Source organism: Ruditapes philippinarum, unplaced genomic scaffold, assembly GCF_026571515.1.
Source record: "Ruditapes philippinarum isolate M1 unplaced genomic scaffold, ASM2657151v2 ctg2902_1_1_1_1, whole genome shotgun sequence".
Lineage (NCBI taxonomy): Eukaryota > Metazoa > Mollusca > Bivalvia > Venerida > Veneridae > Ruditapes > Ruditapes philippinarum.
The window spans coordinates 90,560-98,762 of record NW_026862873.1 but is presented as its reverse complement, the minus strand read 5'-3'; the positions used below and the strand labels follow the sequence as shown (position 1 = coordinate 98,762).

The 8,203-nt window shown below is 31.6% G+C and overlaps 1 protein-coding gene across 1 annotated transcript in view; it reads left to right on the top strand.

Moving 5' to 3' along the window:
- Positions 1 to 7,791: 7,791 nt before the first annotated feature.
- Positions 7,792 to 8,203, top strand: part of LOC132720451 (uncharacterized) — a 45,226-nt gene continuing 44,814 nt past the window's right edge. The window contains exon 1 of the mRNA XM_060704597.1: positions 7,792 to 7,903. The gene's annotated coding sequence lies outside the window, so the exon portion shown is untranslated. The remainder of the gene's footprint in view (positions 7,904 to 8,203) is intronic.

Sequence of the window (8,203 nt, the reverse complement as noted above, 5' to 3'; positions counted from 1 at the left end):
ATTAATTAAAAACAAATCATGTAATTCATTAATATATAATGCAAATAATATCGGACTTAGACTACAGCCTTGATGTAATCCTATGGGGCAATCAAAAATATCAGAAACTTCAGATTTAGATTTAACAAAGCTTTTAACCGATACATAAATAGATTTAATTGTGTTATACAAACAACCAGTTATTTTGTTTTTACGTAATATATCATAATAAATCGTCCGATCTATAGAATCAAAAGCTTTCTGAAAATCGATGAAAGCTACATAAACTGGCTTTCGTTTCTGTTGGAGATATTTAGATACAATAGAGTATAGCATTGTCAGTAGTACAATAGTTTTTCCTAAAACCTGACTGACATTCTGAAAGCTTTCCATATGCCTCAATGTAAAAAGTAATTTTGTTGGTAATAATACTAATATATACTTTGCTTATGACATCAATTAAGGATATTCCTCGATAATTATTAGGGTTTAGCAAATTACCTTTTTTATGAACAGGTATAATTACACAATGACACCATTTTTCAGGGAATATCCCAGAAATAAATATCTTATTAAATAATTTGCACATATAAGGAAGTAGAGTATCTAGACCATAAATGATATGCGAAGGTATTAGTGTGCCTCCAGATGCCTTGTTAGACTTTAATTTTTTAACAGCTTCATTTACTTCATCCTCAGATATTTGGCTAATAAACAGAAACTTCTCAATCTCATCTAAATTATCTATTTCATCTGAATTTACATCTTCACTAACTGTAGCCGGTAAATTTCCACCAATACCTCCATCAATATCAGCAACAGAAAACAACTGTTTAAAATGAGTAAACCATGTATCTATACTTATAGGTGAATCTCTGTTACCTGGTTTTGATATTTTATTTATTTTCTTCCAAAATTCTTTGGAGTTATTAACGCTATTATCAATATCTACAATAAATTGCTTTTCATATGCATATCTTTTTTGTCTACATATATTTTTATATGAATGCTTATTGTCAGTATAAATGTTTAAATTATCCAAACTTGGACATAATCTAAATTTTCGCAGTGAAGACCTAGAAATTTTACGGGCGGTTTTACATTCAGCACCAAACCATGCCCTATTTTGTAGTCTATGGTTTTTGTTATGTTTACTATACAACAGAGATTCACTACAAGAACTGACAACCTTCTCAAATTCATCAAGTAAAATATTTACATCATTACAATTTTCATACAGTGAGTCTTACCTGTCAAACAGACCTGACTTTTTAGCATCACCAAGAGTAGATGAATATACAGATTTACCATTTGCATTAAAAATATATGCTGTAGTAGGTATATTTTCAAAATTTCTACCAAAGTTAATGTTAGAGTGAATTATCAAACACAAAGGGAAATGTGTACTTTCAATCACATCTAAAACTTTAAAGTCTACAGTTAAATCAAAAATATTTTTGGATGCTAAACAATAGTCTACAACACTGCATCCTTTCTGGTTAGCAAATGTAAAGTTTCCATATAAACCATCTGTATTTTCAGGTAACAGTCTACCATTATAAATGTAACAAGAATATTCTTTACAAAAATTTATCAAATGTTTACCATCATCATTTACAATGTTATCTTGTGAGTGTCTTTCAATTGTAATATCACTTTCTAATACATCTCTAACATCTTGAAACTCTGGTCCATCAAAATATGACACATAATCAACAAGATTACCAATTCTAGCATTAAAATCACCACAGATTAACAGTTCATATTGTGTCAAGTTATTATAATCGTTGTAATCATGTGTACACAATTTTTTGGTAGAATGGTGATTTTTCTGGAGCAGAATATAACGAGACCAATAGCACATTCTTTTCAATACTAAAAATTGATTTATCTATCAAAAGCATTACACCATACTCGAAATTATCATAAATCCTTCGGACATATCTAGTAAGCTGGTTTTCAATTATAATAACAACTCCGCCCATGGATCTGCCTCCCACTACAGATTTTTTAGCATTACATGCAAAATTAGTGTATTTTTCAACATTTGAACAATGACAACTATCATCATCCCATGTTTCCTGCAGAATACAATATTGAATTCAGAAATAAATTTGCACACATTTTCAAATTTTAAAACATGGTTTAACCCTTCGATATTCCATGAAAGGAGAGATAGCTTCTTTACAGGGCCTTGACCGTTATCCTATTTGGTATTATCAATAGTGCCTCTTTGTAATTCCCCCTGTGGTGATGATATATTGTAATCAATGTCAAATGAATTTGCACCGCTTACAACAGCCTTATACATTTATACGAGAATTACGTATAACTGTTTGATTTCGCATTAATGGTGTTGTATAATGATACTTGAAAATATCTTCACCTTTGAAAACATATGTACGCAAATCGAGGAATTTCTCATCAATATAGAAAAAAGATTGCTTTCATATCCAATTACAATGTAGTTTTTTATGTCTTATTCATTTTTCCGGTTTATATAACAGATAAATAATTTAAACCAGCAATTATTCAGCTCCAAATTAAATAAACATGACAGTATTGTTAGCTCAATGTACGTAAGTTTTCATACCAAAGTTTAAGGAGTAGTGATTTACAAGAAGTAGTGATTTTCAAGTGTGTATTTTTATTACAGTTCATGTAGTGATTTCCGTGTGTGTAAAATATTTATCACGTGACAATGTAGTGATTTTCCAGTGTTTAATCCAAGCAGTAGTGATTTTCAAGTGTGTATCTTTATTATGTCCATGTACTGATTTTCGGATGTGTAAAATATTCACCACGTGACCATGTAGTGACATTCCTGTGAAAATCGAAATTGTTTCTATTGATCATTTCTAAGACGAATCACCCACAAAGGTTATCATTTATGCTTATTGAATGCATTGCCGAATTTATACACGTCCACGTTGATCGGAAGGTACTGTAGTCATATCCCGGGTAGAAGTTGGTGTAGTGACTTTTACCCATGAACACATATGTGTGCGTGTGTGCGTGTGTGCATGCGTGTGTTTTTTTTACCCTCGGCTCCGGAATAAACCGTATGGGCGAGCATATAATATACTTCATTTAAAACTTTCTATAAATAGAGGGAAACTGATATTAATAAACTATAGTTTTATCGGTACATGTGTCTACGTGTGTGCCATAATTACCCATCACAAGTTCGTAAACCAGTACGCAACCTGTGATAGGAATAAGATGGGATTACTCCCATACCTAGTTAAAAGTACGTAGATTTATAGAAATGAACAGCATATCTTATTGATATAAAGTTAAGTGCAGTTTTGAGACACTATGCAAACATACTGATTTTATATACTTTAAATTTAACATTTTTTTTGTATTTAAATGTATATTGTTTAAGAATACAGCATTGTATTTTTGATGCTGTTACAATGATATGCTGTATAGATATTTTATGGAAAGACAAACATTTTGTTCTTAATTGTAGGATAACCTTTAAAACTGAATATATTAAAGGGGAATGTTTGCTTCCATGAAATGTTGCTAAATATATTTTAACTGACAGACTATTTGACATGACTACTTGACATGACAATGACGGGACGTCATTTTCTCAAAGCAGGGAAGTGTGTAACCAAAGGGAAATAATCAGTTGTAGTTTATTGATTGAAATCTGAAGGAGTGGTTTCCCTTGGCTGTTTTATTAGTTAGTCATGCGTGTAATTGTTCCCGCCATTTTCTGAGTTGTCATCTGTTTTTGATAGAAGGCAGACATGTTTTTCAATTGTTTATAATAATAAGTTGAAAAGTATTAATTATTAAAAAGGATTGTGGATTTTGGATTGAGGTTGGTGAAGTTTCATATTGGTTTCTTACTTTCTTTAAATGAGTTACAAATGAGCTGTGGGTCTGAAGTTTATTAAAATAAGATATTCATGTATAGTGTGCATGATATGTTTACAATGCATCTGATAATGGCAGCATATTTAAAGTTATTACCTATTTGCAGTAAAATAATATAAATCACTGCCATTCTCTCTTGTGCATATGTTTAATTACAGTATGTTGCAGTAACACCACATTTGAGTCCAATCCACAATTGGTATGTATAATTGTACAAGTCATATTATCGTTTTTACTATTTTATAAGTTTATTATATTCATTCAATAGGCCACTGGATTGAATTATTTAATATTGAATATAATGCGAAAAACTGTACATGGAATGTTCATTCATTAATATTAAAGTAATTAATTGATGTAATGGTTTGATGGCTGTAATAATTACTATTTGGTGTGAGATGTATGTATGACTTAAATTGTATATATTGTGTTGTGTTAATGATCTCAGTATGTACATGATTTTAGTATTGCTATATTTGTTTCAGGGCTTGATCTTCTTGATAATGATTCATAATTGATTGGTGCTTGAAGTTGATGTGACTTTAACCTTTGGACGCTTATTATAATAATTATATACTGAGATCATACACTGATGGACATTTCAATTAAAAGTATTGAACGAACTCAGCCTCGTTGATAATTTATACCTTTACATCTTTAAGGGCATAATTTTAACAAAAATAACACTTGCAATTCAAAGTTTGTTTGCTACATAAAGATTATCGATTTACTAATTGCAAACCTCTTCTCTGCCCGACTATGTTAATGTTTTGTCATTGACTGAAACCATCATGTGATCAATACACATTAGATGTGAACTAGTTTCATGGTCATTAAAATTATGCCTTTAATCGGAAATATAACAATTTTATTTACAAATTATCAGAATCATTTGAAATAATTGAACTAATCGAAAAACAAGTACAAATGTTGCTGCAATGCGCCATTAGAGAAGCTCCGCGCAAAAAAAAATGCGCTCATTACAGATACCTTATCAAATCATTTCTGCGCACAAGTCATTTTCTATTTAGATTAAGGACTAGTGTACATTATTCCGGATGTTTTGTTAATCATTTAAATTTGCATAATTACACTTATCGTATGCACTGTCCATGACAGAGGGGCCAGATATTAAATTTAAAAAAATGCTTTCACTGATGCCTACCTGGTAAGGAAAGTAATTCCAATACAAACAAGACTTGTATGTCACTACTGTAGTCAGTAATATTAGATGATACAAAAATATATCAAAGCATGTACTTTTTCTTTTTCACCTATAATGCTACTCACTTTCTACAAATATCGACAAATAATCAATGTAGGAAATATTTAAATCCACATGTAAATAAGCCAAATCGACTTTATTTTTCAAAATGTGCGTTACATGTTTCACACCAAAGTGTAGTTTTTATCACTGAGACTCCAATTGCGCAGCGGTAACGAACATTCCTAGTAGCAAAAAAAAAAAAGAAAAATAATAAAAATAATAATAATTATAATAAGAAGTAAGAAAGAAAATTAATGAAATGAATCTATTCTCATATTATTATGCAACTGCTGAAATCAAAAGATATATCCGCTGAATGAATTATTTACACTTTAAAGCTGTAAGGTAACATACGTATTCGTTCATTTTATCTTGGAGTGAGAAGGTGAAAAAGTGAAAGGGCACAAGAGAGAGAAATAAGGCAAATCGACTTTATTTTTCAAAATGTGCGTTGCATGTTTCGCACCAAAGTGTAGTTTTTTTCACTGAGGCTCCAATGGGGCAGCGGTAACGAACATTCCAAGTAGCAAATAAATATAATAATAATAAAAATAATAATAACAATTATAATAATAAGTAAGAAAGAAAATAAATGGAATGTATTCATTCTCATTTAATTATGCAACTGCTTAAATCAAAAGAAATATTCGCTGAATGAATTATTTCCACTGTGAAGCACATACGCTTGGAGGTCAGACCCTGCCCCCAACGTGATACGCCCCCGTAAACACTCTATCAAAACTATTTTAATATTTAAACACGAATGAGACATCTATTACAACGATAAAAATGGTTTTCAAAATACCGTATACCAAGTCTCAATACTTTTAGCAGAATCACCCCTTGATGGCGCCCCAGTCAGTGCTATATCCTCGTAACAAACTCGTTCCATATACTATAACTATTACGTATGAGGAAATTCACTAACATCATGTTCATGCAAGTCACAGATATAAAAGCTACTTGACATAGGTTATAAATAAAGAGCTTTTGTTAATTGATTTATTGGGAGATGAATCTACTATTTTGTTGAATTGCTTCAAAATCCTCGTCTGACCCACAATGGCAGTGTGTTAACATTCCTATCAATAAACCTATAACACCTCGACGAAAGTTTCTGTTGTTAAAATACATGTCGCAGTATTTGGCAAATCAACATTTCACTCAAAACACCATAAAACCGATCGCCTTCAAACAAAATGGAATCAACTTCTTATAGCAAAAATTCGGGACATCAGAGTCGATTTAAATAATCAGGGTCGAGCTATTAATTTATATTTTATATTATAAAGGGTGCAATTTATGGTTGAATATGTTTGCATTTCATTCAGTTCGTTATCAATTATCAAACTACTTCTATAAATAGATTTTCGGACTTTCTCAATGTTAAGGTCATATCTGTTTTAAGCTTTGTTCCCGTTCTCATTCTTTAATATGACACGCTGCGAATCACCGAAGGGGGAACAAATATATGACTTTACATATTAGAAATCGAAAGGAATTCTTCCCTCCGAATTTATTTTTAGCTGTAAATCGAAGAGATTAAATGATAAAATTCGGGTCCATGGACAAAAAAGATAGTAAACACAAATAGCAATAATAAATGCATATAAATTGTTAATTTCTGTAATATGACAACTCACCCCCTAAACAAAACAAAAAAGACTCAACCAAAACAAACGTCTGCTTCTTTACCTAATTATGCAGTTGCATGACCATGATTTGCAAGCTAAAGATATTGTAAAAATAAAACTATAACCACAGAAGATTTCGTACAGAAAATAGAAAATAATCCTATTTATAGAAACAAACTGGGATTACCGAAGTAACTAAAAATGACTTAGATTTCCGTAATATTACTTCGTCTGATTCCGCAGTATGACGGAATCGCCCGAATTGTCACGATTGCAGCGGAAACCTAGAATGGATCCCATTCCATTATGCACTAATAAATGTAAGCATGAAACCACCTAACCGGAACAACTTTTTTAAAACAAATGGCTTGCGGCTGTGGCCGCAAGCCAACAACAACTGTGATTAGAGCTTAACAAAAATGGCGAACGGGATTTTGCCAATCGCAACTTTTCGGCCCTTTCCGTCAGTCTTCGGATAAGTTATTAAAAATAATAGCCGCGGACGTTCCGATTAGGGATTTTGCAAACGCACGCGCAGTAGACCCCCTTTATGTTCGGGATTTTCCGAATCCGATATGTTGAACACCACTAATTTATTCGTTTATGTTTACGGTATAAAATACATGCATTTACTTATTAACGAAGTGCAAGAAAGATCTGGTTTACATGTACACTAAACATGTTATGCTTAAATCATAAGAGCTTTCTGTGTCATTGGTAGCACCTAATTTCATATTAATTTTTGTTACAAAACTTTTCATGTTTCTATGGTTTTTTAGTGAAAGGCAAATAAAGTTACCAATATGTTAACATGCAGCCACAGATAAAGGATTGAACTTTCAAATGGTGTATAATATAAAAGGATCAAATATACATCCATTAAGTTTTATTTGCTACAAAACGCATAATTTTTCACTTTTTGATAGACATGAGTGATATTTCAATGGAGTGTGGTGAGGTATGGTAGTGTAACCGTAATCCGGACCGTTCCCGGAAGGTACGAGATTTAGTCTGGGCTAAACGAAAACGATTCCTAGCCGCCATCTTGTAAGAAGGTAATTAAGAACAGCAAGATTAATCCGAAGAATCTGATAGATATAAATAGTCATCCGGACAGAGAAAGTGTTTCAAGGTAAGCAGAACACTTTAGGAGTATATGGGAGCTGCTTATCTCTGTTATCTATATCACTGGTAAAATTGAATAAAGTTTTATTTGAAGTAAAAAAAAACAACAACAACAAAAGACAACAAAAAACGTTTTATGTGAACAATACAATTAGAGTCGGGTTTTAACTTCGAAAATTCTTTTATTCTTTTTTTCCACGATGTAAGCGGTATAGTGGTCTTACGCTGAGTTTCGCAGTTACGGGTTCGAGACTCGAAGCGTAATAGATTTTAATCATAATTTTAACTAAACATATGCAATTACTCT